The 13,542-nt window shown below is 43.1% G+C and overlaps 1 protein-coding gene across 4 annotated transcripts in view; it reads left to right on the forward strand.

Moving 5' to 3' along the window:
* lrrc3b (leucine rich repeat containing 3B) overlaps nt 1–13,542 on the forward strand; it is a 51,528-nt gene that overhangs the window by 27,025 nt on the left and 10,961 nt on the right. For 2 of the 4 annotated variants that reach the window (XM_072283166.1, XM_072283167.1), the window contains exon 2: nt 4,038–4,179. The exons of 1 other annotated variant lie outside the window; for it this stretch is intronic. The gene's annotated coding sequence lies outside the window, so the exon portion shown is untranslated. Of the gene's footprint in view, nt 1–3,469; nt 3,828–4,037; nt 4,180–13,542 lie in introns of those variants that run through there. One more of the 4 variants, XM_072283168.1, reaches the window with a different exon arrangement.

A 13,542-nucleotide genomic window follows, 5' to 3' on the forward strand; every position in this document is an offset into this window, starting at 1 on the left:
ATCTGCAGATTTTCTCTTGTTGGATGCCAGGGGATTGAAGGATTGCGTATTTCTTTCTCCAACGACTATTAATGAACCATTTTTATTTTTAGCTTCCTGGTCACCGTGACTCAAATAAATTCCTCTTAAGTTCCAGTTTGAACAAGTTTTTGCATCAGCAGCCTGGGTTGAGATTATAAGTCATAAGAGCAGAATGAGACCTTTTGGCCTATCGAGTCTACTTCACCATTCCACCGTGGCTGTTTTTTTTTATCCATCTCAATCCCATTCTCCTTCCATCTCCCTGAAACCTTTGATGCCCTTTCTAATCAAGAATCTATCAAACTGTGCTTTAAAAATACCCAATGTCTTGGCTTCCAGGGCTGTCTGTGGCAATGAATTCCACAGATTCACCACTCTCTGGCTAAAGAAATTCCTCATCATCTCTGGTCTAAAGGAATGCCCTTGTATCCTCTGGTCCTAGACTCTCCCACATTGGAAACATGCTCACTACGTCTGCTCTATCTAGGTCTTTCAATATTTGATAGGTTTCAATGAGATCCCCCACCCCCCATTCTCTAGTGAGTACAGGCCCAGAGCCATCAAATGCTGGGCATTAGTTCAGTAATTTTTAGAAAGTCTGTCACACATATATTCTTTATGTCTGCAGTTTCTATTTCTGACCATTTTTTATAGATTGGGAAGCATAGCAGACATCACCTTCCACATTGGATGCAAAATTTAGGATTCAGTACAGAGACGCTGTCTGGGAGTTGCTGGAAACCATTCAAGTAGGAACAAAGGTGAAGCATTAGCGAGTTGAGAATGGAGAAAAGTCTTGGTGCTCTGATTCTTGGGGCCAATGTGTTACAAGAAATGACTGTATGTTGAAAATCTGGTTGAAAGGTGCCCCTAACAACAACCTCTCACCCAATGTCAGCAAAAACAAAGAGTTACTTATTGACTACATGAGTAAGAAGCTGGAGGTCCATGAGCCAGTCCACTTTAGGGAATTCCTTGGTATTGCCATGTCAGAGAATCTTTCCTGGAGCTAGCACGTAAGTGGCATCACAAAGAAAGCATGACAGCATCTCTACTTTCTTAGAAGTTTGCATCGATTCAGCATGTAACCCTAAACTTTGACAAACATGCACAGTGGAGATTATCCTGACCAATGCCTAGGAATAGAAAAGTCTACAAAAAGTGGTGGATACAGCCCAGTCTATCACAGGCAAATCCCGCTCCACCTCTAAGTACATTTACAAGGAGCACCGCCACAAGAAAGCAGCATCCGTTATCAGGACCCTGGCTTATCAAGAACCTATCAACGTTCATTTTAAATATACTCAATGACTTGGCTTCAACACCTACCCATGACAATGAATTCCAGGCCATGCTCTCCTCTCCTCTCACTACTACCATTGAGCAGGAGTCTTCAGGAGCCTTAAGTCCCATACCACGATGTTCAGAAACGGTTAGTATCCCTCAACCATCAGGCTCCTGAACCAGTGTGAATAACTCAATACTGTACTGATTCCACAACCTACAGACTCACTTTCAAGGACTCTTCAATTCATATTCTCAGTGTTATGGCCTTGCTGTTTATTTATTTCTTTAGAAAACATAGAAAATAGGTGCAAATGGATTCTTTAGAAAATAGGTTCTTTACTTATTACTGGCACAATATATTGATACTTATTTTGCATTAACTCCTCTCAGGCTTCCAGCCAGGTCCAGGTGTTGATTTCAACCAATATTTCAATGACAAACTCCGTTATCTCCGTCAGGGACGATACCTAGGTATGTCCAGTCTGGTGGTATATATACTTAACTCCTGTCTGTCCCACTGGATTGGTTAGTCTTCAACCAATCAGGTTTCCGCTCTCCCACCTTACTTAAAATGATATTCCAGTTCTTACTTGGAGCGAGACCTTTGTCTTTATTGAAATTCTTATTCTCTGGTCTTACTTCAATGGCATCCTTCACCAGGCAGAACTACTTTGAATTTAACTCTCTTTTTCTGGATGATATTGCATTTCTTTTCATGGACAAAGCAATGATTTGCACCTCTTAATAAACACAAGAGATTTTGCAGATGCAGGAAACCCTAATGAACCTCAAGGTAGTATAAGATGGCATATAGACCACAATACATGGGAGTCGAGTCGGGCCATTCGGCCCATTGAGTCTGCTCGGCCATTCCATCTCGACCCCAGTCTCCTGCCTCCCCCCCTAACCTTTGATGATGTCCTGACTAATCAAGAATCCGTAAGCTTCCATTTTAAATATTCTCGATTACTTGGCCTCCATAGCTGTCCTTGCCGAAGAATTCCAAAGATTCACCACCCTCTTGTTTGAAGAAGTTTCTCCTCGTCACTGTCCTAAGCTGTCTCTAGAGCCGTCTCTATTTCCTGAGGAGACTGAGGTCCTTTAATATCTGCCGGACGATGTTGAGGATGTTCTACGAATCTGTGGTGGCCAGTGCGATCATGTTTGCTGTTGTGTTCTGGGGCAGCAGGCTGAGGGTAGCAGACACCAACAGAATCAACAAACTCATTCGTAAGGCCAGTGATGTTGTGGGGATGGAACTGGACTCTCTCACGGTGGTGTCTGAAAAGAGAATGCTGTCTAAGTTGCATGCCATCTTGGTCAATGTCTCCCATCCACTACATAATGTACTGGGTGGGCACAGGAGTACATTCAGCCAGAGACTCATTCCACCGAGATGCAACACAGAGCGTCATAGGAAGTCATTCCTGCCTGTGGCTATCAAACTTTACAACTCCTCCCTTGGAGGCTCAGACACCCTGAGCCAATAGGCTGGTCCTGGACTTATTTCCTGGCATAATTTACATGTTACTATTTAACTATTTGTGGTTTTATTACTACTTAGTATTTATGGTGCAACTGTAACGAAAACCAATTTCCCCAGGATCAATAAAGTATGACTATGACTATGACTAAAGGGTCACCTTTCCACTCTGATTCCATGCTCTCTGGCTGTAGACGCAGGAAACATCCTCTCCACATCCGCTCTATCCAGGCCTTTCAATATTTGATAGGTTTTAATCAGATCCTCCCTCATTCTTCTAAACTCCAGCATGTACAGGCCCCAGAGCCATCAGACCTACGTCAGGGATATTAAACCTAAATCTGATTCAGGTCACCTGATCGGACAGCAGGGGAATGAAACATTCGTCAGCAGTTGGGGATGGAACCTACGTCTCAGAAGAGCTAAGTCAGTGGAATCACCTGTGAGCGTAGAGTGGTTTCTTTGCCATCAACGATTGGCATGGGAGCCGGGGGGGGGGGGGAGGGGGCCGGTTTTGGTGGGGGTCAGGTCCCAACAGAAGAACAGAAAATGCACCAGGGTTACAGATATAGGCAGCAGCTGCACGCACAGCTGGAAGACAGACAGTGGCTGTAACCACAACAGGACAACAAATAGTGTCCGTAGTCACCCAAGGAGCAAATTTAGCAGCGGCAGCTGCCCCAGAGGACAGATTGCTATTTATTCTAATGAAGAAGAGAAGCATTAAAAATGGGAAACTGACCAAGGCAGTGAATTAGCTCTTGAGTGGAGGTCTGACAGACATTAGTGCTCAACATACAAGTTCCTGGAAAAATAAAATTATAACGCTGTGTCCAAGAAACTGCTCGGGATTTAGTCTTCAGCAGGCAAGAATTACTTGGCAGCTTTCCAGTGCAATTTTCTGCATTAGCTTGAATATGCTTTGTAAATGCATTGTACTGGAATTGTATTTTATTCCTTGTCACCAACAATCAGTCATCCGAGCAATCATCAATTTTGAAGGAGATAATGGTTCCCAGTATTAACTTTGAGAAAGGTGAGTGAGATGATTTTTAATTTTATTTGAGCTGATCTTTTGAATTTATATGGCTTTGTTATTATCAGTATTGCTTCCAATTGACATCTAACATGCAATACGGCTTTTAATGTTAATGGGATATTTCCTGCAGAATTAGTTATTCTTCTCCGCTCCTTGTAGCGCATTCTTGCCGTTTCTTTAGCATTTTGCCTGTTTTTTTTTTACGAGGCCGAGTTGCTAGCTCAACCCAGCGCGGATGGATAGAGTGCAAGGAACTGGCTGGATTCGAACCTGGGGCCACTCGCCTTGAAGTCCATTGCTGATGCTACTACACCACCGGCCGGCTAATTTTCTGCAGAGAGTGAGGAATGTAAGATACACTTCATTATTTTGGATCTTCTTGCGATCCAAACTCGACCCACGAATTATGAGTTCTTTGGAGGTCAAGAATGAGGCATAAAATTTGTTGCTCACTTTTATTAAGTGTTACAAGAATGGAAAATGATCAAGAGAGAGCTGAGAGAACAAAGAAAAGACAACGGAAGAAGTAATTGCAGCCATCTCTTACTCAGATGAGAGATAACACAAATACCAGTGATAACAATTAACCTGTAAAATAGGCGTAAACATCTGCTACCGAAAACTAAGTTTCTAGAAGAATACAGAATCAGTTGTGCCGTAATTACTGGAAAACTAACCATATCAAGTTCAATTTTAATTGTCATTCATGTACACCCATGAATATAGCCAAATGAAATAACGCTCCTCTGGAGCCAAGGTACAAGACACAATACCAACAGTCACACACAGCACAAGGCACATGTAGCACATATAAGACAGCATTTGAAGCCAGTAGAAACAAGTGATATGCTATACGTATATGTATATTGAACACTGGAGGGCAACACCGATGGGAGTGACCAGCCTCCAATCCAGCAGGGACAGGGTGATGCACCTCCTCCAGCGTCTCCTCTTCTAGAATGCTACAACAGGCAAGCCCGCAGCTTGAAGCCTCGGCCTCGCTACAACTGAGGCCACGCAGCTTGCCCGCCATCTGTCTCGCTAATAAACCAATCTTTACCAAGATACACTGTTTATTTTTCAAATGGCATAAATTTTCGGCGGACTTAGGGAATGTCACCAACCCTGGGCAACCCAATTTTAGCCCGTGGCAGCATTTATAAGGACTTTTATCAAGAACAACATCTCAAGAAGGCAGAAATGTGCCAGAATTCTTAACATAGGAACTTGAGGCTAATTTAGGGGATGGGGTTCATGTCTTCAAGATGTTCTAGATCAGCAGTCCCCAGCCACCAGGCCGCAAAGCATGTGCTACAGGGCCGTGAGGAAACGATATGAGTCAGCTGCACCTTTCCTCGTTCCCTGTCACGCACTGTTGAACTTGAACATAGGGTTGCCAGCTGTCCCGTATATTGGGCTAAATTGGTTTGTCCCATACGGGACCGCCCTTGTCCCGTATTTCCCCAGCTAAGGTAGAGCGTTCCTATGAAACCTTTTGTGCTGAAATGGCGTAAAGCGAAGAAGCAATTACCACTAATTTATATGGGAAAAAATTTCTGAGTGTTCCCAGACCCAAAAAATAACCTACCAAATAACGCATAAAACTGAAAATAAATAACACTAACATATAGTAAAAGCAAGAATGATATGATAAATACACAGCCTATATAAAGTAGAAATAATGTATGTACAGTATAGTTGGGAAGATGAAGGCAAAACCGATTTGTGGGAAAAAATCGGCACGTACGCGCATGCGCACCCAGGTGCCCACGCAAGGCTTCCTGGGGTAAAGTGTCCCGGGATTTGACTGCTACTTTTGCCCCTTATTTGGGAGTGAGAAAGTAGGCAACCCTAACTGTAAAAGACATGTTGAGGTGAGTTTAACCCTACTCGAACGCACCCCCCTCCACCCCCAGTTGGCCGGTCCGCAAGAATATTGTTAGTATTAAACTGGTCCGCGGTGCAAAAAGGGTTGGAGACCCCTGTTCTAGAGTACTGTATAGGTAATTAAGTGTGGTTCAAGTCGTGGCTTTGTTGTAATGTAATACAGGTTAATGAAGAAGGAGCCATTTAATTGCTAATCAATGGAAAATGTAGTTTAGCTTTCAAGAAACAGGTACCCAATAAGGATTACTATTTTTATTTTATTAAGAGATCCAATGCAGAACAGGGCCTTCTGGCATCACCCAGCCCCCCACCTATTTAACCCTAGCCTGATCACAGGACAATTTACAATGACCAATTAACCAGTAACCGGAATATCTTTGGATTGTGCGAGGAAACCAGAGCACCCGGAGGAAACCCATGCATTCATGGGGAAGACATACAAACTTCAAAGTTCAAAGTTTTTTCAGAAGTTCAAAGTAAATTTATTATCAAAGTACATGTATGTGACCACATACAGCCCTGAGATTCATTTTCTTGCAGGCATACTTATAAAATCAAATAACCATAATAGAATCAATGAAAGACCGCACCAACTGGGCGTACAACCACTGTGTAAAAGACAATAAACTGCACAAATACAAAAAAATAGAAAGAACAATAATAAATAAATAAATAAGTCATGAAGAGTCCTTGAAAGAGAATCCATAGGTTGTGGGAAAAAGAAATAAAAATAAATTTGCAATAAATATTGGGAACTTCTTACAGACGGCACCAGAATTGAACTATAAACTCCAATGCCCTGACCTGTAATAGTGTCAGAGATAGAAATTTATCTGAGGGCAAAGAGATACTAAATTTGGTTCACTGCTCAATGTGCCACCATCTCTTCGGATGGGGGCTTGGTGTTTGAAGACATTATCACACAAGACGTTGATCAGTGGTGAATCAGAACATAAGGACAAGGACTCCCTTCGACCTGTGGCAAGATCTGGGACTGAGGCCAATCCACAAGGGCTCTGGAAAAGAAAGGGTACAATAATGGGGGAAATGCTGGGTTGGGGTGAGAGCCAAACACTAATGTACAGGGAGCTGGTTGATGGTGTCTAGGAGCTGGGGATGATAGGGGAATGGATAGTTAGAACTTAAAACTGTGGAAAAGTGGTAAACTGGAGGCCTTTTCTTGGCGAACTGGATGATTTTCTTGGTGAACTGGAGGCCTAATGCTGACTCTACACAGCCTCAGCATTACAAGGATGTAATGGTGAAGCTTTATAAGGCATTGGCCAGACAACATCTGGAGTATTATGAGCAGTTTTGGACCCTATATCTAAAAAGGATGGGTTGATATTGGAGGCCCAAAGGAGATTTATGAGAATGATTGCTGGAATGAAAGGATTACGGTATGAGGAGTACTTGATGGCTCTGGACCTGTACTCACGTTTAAACCTACTGAATATTGAAAGGCCTAGATAAAGTGGATGTGGAGAAGATATTTCCTATAGCGGAGTAGTCTAAGACCAGATGGCATAGGCTCAGAATACAGAGATGAGGAAGGATTTCTTTAGCCGGAGGGTGGTGAATCTGTGGAAGTTATTGCCACAGATGGCTATGGAGACCAAATCTCTGGGTATGTTTCAAGTGGAGGTTGATGGGCTCTTGATTTGTAAAAGCGTTAAAGGTTATAGGGAGTAGGGATGAGAATAAGTTTGAGAGGGAAAATAAATCAGCCATGATAGAATGGTGGAGCAGGCTCAATGGGCTGAATGGTCTCTTGAATTGGGCCATGTTGGATGGAAGTGAGGACCCTTCAGGTATGCAGAGAAAGGAGATTGGGATGTTGGTGCCAAGGTGTCAAGAAATTGAGTGAAAAACATGTCCTGATGAAGTGACCCTGCCCGAAACATGGACTATTTATTTCTCTCTATTGATGCTGCCTGATCTCTGAGATCCTCCAGCGTGTGCGTTGCTCTGGATTTCCGGCACCTGTGGAATTTCTTGTGTCTCTGGTGCGCTTTCAGGTGTTGATGCCTGGGGATCAGGTGTTGGGGCAGCTGGAAGAGAATTGCAAGCCCATGTCCTTCGGGAGGGGAAGTGGGTCGAGGTAAATACTCTGGGATATTTGTGAAGGTGATGTTGCAGGTAGAGGTTGAAGACGACCTCAAAGCATCTGAGCTAAAATCAACGTCAAAGTAAATTTATTATCAAAGTATGTGTATGTTACCATATAATACTTCGAGATTAATTTTCTTGCAGGCATTTATAGGAAAATAAAGAAATAGCATTTCTGAAAATCCAGTTGTAAACAAACTCTGACAAACAACAATTTACAAAATAAATAATACTGAGAACACGAGTTGCAGAGACCTTACAGAGAGTCTGTATGTTGTGGAATCAGTTCAGCATTGTGGTGAGTGAAGATATCCATGCCAGTTCAGGACCCTGATGATTGAAGAGTAATAACTGTTCCTGAAACTGGTGATGTGAGACCTGAGGCTCCTGTACCTCCTGGCTGATGCTAGCAGTGAGAAGCAGCATGGCCTGGATGATGGGGGTCCTTGATAATGGATGCTGCTTTCTCCCGGCAGTGCTCCTTGTAACTGTGCTCAATGCTGGGGAGGGCTTTGCCTGTGATGGACTGGGCTATATGCACCACTTTCTGTGGGCATTTCTATTTCAAGGCATTGGTGTTTTCATAGCAGGATGTGACGCAGCCAGTTGGGATACTCTCCACTGTGCATCTGTAGAAGTTTGTCAAAGTGTTCGATGGCTTGCTGAATCTGTGCAAACTTCAAAGAAAGTCAAGGTGCTGTTGTGCCTTCTATGTGATATCTCCTATACACTGGTCCCAAAACAGATCCTCTGATCTGGTAATGTCAAGGAATTTAAAATTACTGACCCTCGCCACCTCCTAATGAGGACTGGCTCATGGACCTTCTGTAGTCACCCACTTCAACTCTGCTTCCCACTCCCATTCAGATATGTCCATACATGGCCTCCTCTACTGCCATGATGAGGCTAAACTCAGGTTGGAGGAGCAACACTTCATATACCGTCTAGGTAGTCTCCAGCCCCTTGGTATGAACACTGAATTCTCCAACTTCCGGTAATTCCCTCCCCCTCCCTTCCTCTATCCCTATGTCACTCTGCCCCCTCCCCCAGCTGCCTACCTCCTTCCCCTTGGTTCTGCCTCCTTCCACTACCCATTGTGTTTTCCCCTATTCCTTCTTCACCTTTCCTGCCTATCCCCTCCCCCACCCCTTTATCTTTCCCCTCACTGGTTTTTCACCCGGAACCTACCAGCCTTCTCCTTCCCACCCTCCCCCACCTTCTTTATAGGGCTCTGCCCCTTCCCCCTGCAGTCCAGACGAAGGGTTCCGGCCCGAAACATTCACTGATCTTTTCCACGGATGCTGCCCGACCTGCTGAGTTCCTCCAGCGTGTTGTGAGGGTCGATAATCAGCTCCTTTGTTTTAGCTGATGTTGAGTGAGAGGTTGTCATTGCGGCACCCCTCACCCAGATTTTCAATCTTCCTCCTATATGCTGATTCGTCACCACCTTGGATTTGACCAACAGCAGTGGTGTCATCAGCAAACCTAAGTATGGCATTGGAGGTGTGCTTAGCCTCACAGTCGTGAATAGACTCTGGGGTTAAACACACAACCTTGGTGCACCTGTGCTGGTGGTGAATGTGACCTGAAGGGCAAAGAAAATTCTAGAAGAAAAGAGAGAGGAAATGTGCAACAGAGAAGTGTTTTCAGTTCTATTGATGCTAGTTGTGTGAAGCAATAAGGATATTAAAAGCTTTGGAAAGAGGATGTGAAACTGCTAATGAGCTTAAGGTGGTAAATACTTGGAATGATTACGTCCTTAAACTATTCACAGAGGAGACGGTGGCATCATACCCTTCTGCCGGAAAAGGACAGAGTCATCATTCACAAGTTGAGAATAAGTGTGAGTACGAATGGCTTTGAAGTTCCAGACAAGCTGAGAGATCTTAAAATAAAGCTCCCAGGATTAAACAGCATTCACCCCAGAGCACTGAGAACAACCAGTGACCAGAGCTGAGAGGTGTTGACAGCCATTGAGTAATCTCTAGGGGGTGCCATTATAAAAATCTATTTGTTTTCCATCCACCCTTGTAAAATAATGTATTGACTCATACAAAGCTGCTAGCAGATTTGGATTCTGTGAAATGGCCACCTGTGCTGAGAGGCCTAGACAAGGATGGTGAGGACCCGGGTGCTGGAGTATCCAAGACCAGAATCGGGACATGATTTCGAGACTGAGATGAGAACATGGATCTTGACCAGATGCTAGACGAGAATCTAAACGAGATAGAAACCCAAAAACACAACTGCAGACTGAATAAAAGTAGAGCTGATGATTGAGCACCGAACCTCAGATCAGGAGCACTTTAAATACTAATATCCTGGTGCCAAAACATGGCGGGCTTGAATCTTTAAGGGGTCCGTGCCAGCTGTAACCGTACACAGGAGAATCTGAGCGTCTAAACCCTGGAAGCTGGTGTGGTAAGTTGCATACCGTAACACCTAAGTCAATTGATAATTTGTACCTGGAATTCCAAAAGACATTTTGTTAATGTTCCACAAAAAAGATTGATCATTGAAGCTGAACAGTTGGGAGTTCAGGGGATCACTCCAGCTGAATATGTGGCATGAAGGATAGAAAATGCTCAGGCTTGTCTGTGGCTCCCATAGTATGACCTTTTTCATGCCTTGGTTAATGGAATTCCTGGTTCTAGTTCACTTGATGTTTTGTAGGTTTTGTAACTAATATTTTTGTTTTCAAAACTTCAGTTCCCATTAAAGACAACAAAGTTCAAAGTAGATTTATGATCAAAATACTACCCTGAAGTTTATTTTCCTGCAAGTATTTGCAGGAAAATAAAGAAATCTGATGGAATTTATGAAAACTATACATAAAAAAAGCTGACAAACAACCAAGGTGCAAAAGACAAACTGTGCAAATACAAAATAATAATAATAATAATAATTCAAGATTCAAAATTCAAAACTGTTTAATGTAATTTCCAGTATGCAATTGTAAAGGAGAATGAAATAATTGTTGCTCTGGATCTGATTCAGTCCAAGCAAACACAATAAGATAAAGAACACAATAATAAAAACACATATAAATATTAATCCGTAAGATAACTTCTAAAGTAGGGGTTCCGGTTCCCAACGTTTTTAATGCCATGGAGCCTTAAGGGGTCCGTTTTTTCCGAGGTTGCAACCCCTGTTCCTACGTTAAATGGAAATGAGGGATAACTTTACTCTGCATCTAACCTTTCCAAATCTGAGTTTAGAGTATTTTGATGCAGATAATTTTTAAAAAATGAAATGTATAACGATGCATAACTGTGTTGATCACCATTGACCACATCTCCAAAGAGCAGTGACGCAAGAAAGCCACATCCAACGTCAAAGTACCTCCACCACCCAGCCCGTGCTCTCTTCTCACTGCTGCCATCAGGAAGGAGGTACAGGAGCCTCAGGCCTCACACCACCAGGTTCAGGAACAGTTATTACCTGACACCCATCAGGCTCCTGAACCAGTGTGGATAACTTAAATCACCACAACATTGAGCTCATTCCACAACCTACAGACTCATTTTCAGGGACTCTAAAACTCATGCTCTAAATATTACTTATACTTTTATTTGCATAATTTGTCTTCTTTTGCAAACTGGTTGTTTGTCAGTTTTGTTTATGTATAGTTTTTTTCATAAATTCTGTTGCATTTCCTTTTTATTTATCAATGCCTGCAAGGAAATGTACCTCAGGGTTGTATATGGTGACATATGTGTACTTTGATAATAAAGTTACTTTGACTTTGACTTTGAAATTATTGATCATTCCAATCCTTGCACTTTTGGTCTGACATCTGAACTTAATGGAAATGGTTTATCTGATTGATTCAGCCTTCAAAACCTTGCACCTGAAATTCAATTGGTGACATCAGATACCACCAGGTTCAGGAACAGTTCAACCATTAGTCTCTGGAACCAGAGAGGATAACTTCACTCATCCCACAAACTATGGACTCACTTTCATGGACTTTTCATCTCATATTCGTCTCAGACTTGATGGGCCAAATGGCCTACTTCTGCTCCTATACCTTTTGGTCTCATGGTCATATTCTCAATATTTATTTCTCATTTATTATTAGTATTTGTTGTTTCTGTATTTGCTCAGCTTGTTTTGTACACTGGTTGTTTGTCCTGTTGGCTGTGGTCATTCATTGATTCTATTGTGTTTCTTGTACCTTCTGTGAATGCCCACAAGAAAATGAATATCATGGTTGTATATAGTGACATATATGTACTTTGATAATAAATTTACTCTAAACTTTTGAACTTTTGAATCCATGGCTATTCCACGTGATGAAGTGTTGTTGCAGTACTTAGTGTTTGTTTCAGTGGAGGACCCACAGTACAGATGGTCTTGACATTGTAATGGGCTTTTATTTAATGAAGTACTGTTATAATTAATTTGAATGACCAACTATTTTCTGCTGTCTTAGAGATAGGCATTGAGATGTAGTGTCTTGCTGTGAAGCAGCAAGCTGTGTGATTCATTAGAGATAGTACATGACAGAACTAATGATAGAACGTTTTTTTAGATAATGTGCTGTCTGTCAGAATTGGAGCTCCCATTTATTTTTTTAAGGATCATACGGATGGCTTTTGATGACGGTGTAGGAAGTTAGAGGTCAGGTTACAGGTAGGGACAGGGAAGAGGGGAGCAAGAGAACAGAGAGAACAAATGGAGGAAGTGGAAGAAGTTGGAAATTGGAGCACTCCTATGCTGGAGATCGGTGAGCTCTGAAGATGGTGGTCCGAGGACTGAGGTCTGTGGGCCCCTAGGAATGAGGGCCTGATATTCTTTGGTCAGTGATTGCTGGGGCCAGAGATCCGTAGTCAGCAAATTGCAAGAGTAGAGTCCCAAGGTTAGTCAGCAGGTCCTGAGGTCAGAGGCCTCTGATTGGCGAGTCTAGAGGTGGAACCCTCAAGGTCAGCAAGTCTGGAGGTCAGAGGCCTGACATCTGCAAGTCCGGAGGTCCGGAGCCATGGCCAGGAGGTCAAAGGCTCAGTGGCGGCCTGTCCTGGGGTTGGAGGCCGTCTGTGTGTGTGGATGGGGGGGTGGGAAAGGAGTTTGTTCTGCTGTTGCTGCTTGTTGTATGTTGGCGTCATGTTGTTCTGCCAAGCATTGTGGGTAAGGTATGCTGGTGCTGAAGTTGTGGCAATACTTGCAGGCTGCCCCCGCCATGTCCTCAGATTGTGCTGGTGGTTAACACAACTGGCACACTTCACTGTATGTTTCAATGTACATGTGATTAATAAATAAATCTTATGTAATCTAATAAAGATGCCCAAGCCACAATCTGACCTAAAGAATAGCAGCATTTCACATTGTATGTATTTTGATGTAGATATTGCAAATAAAGTTGAACAGAGGAAGGTACCTTGAAGAGGACCACAACCATGCCATGGTTTGGAGGCTGGTGTGCCTCAGTGATACAGAGAGCTATGCTGGCTGGAGTCAGGGCCTTATAAGACCATAAGTTATAGGAGCAGAATTAGGCCATTTGGCTCATGGAGTCTGCTCCACCATTTCATCATGGCTGATCCATTTCCCTCTGGGACCCAATCTCCAGCCTCTCCCCCATATCCCTTCATGCCCTGACTAATCAAGAACCTGTCAACCTACTCCCTTAAGTACACCCTGTGACTGGGTCTCCACAGCTGCCTGTTGCAACAAGTTCCACAGACTCACCAGTCTCTGGCAAAAGAAATTCCTTCTC

This window comes from Mobula birostris, chromosome 19, assembly GCF_030028105.1.
Source record: "Mobula birostris isolate sMobBir1 chromosome 19, sMobBir1.hap1, whole genome shotgun sequence".
NCBI classification, from domain to species: domain Eukaryota; kingdom Metazoa; phylum Chordata; class Chondrichthyes; order Myliobatiformes; family Myliobatidae; genus Mobula; species Mobula birostris.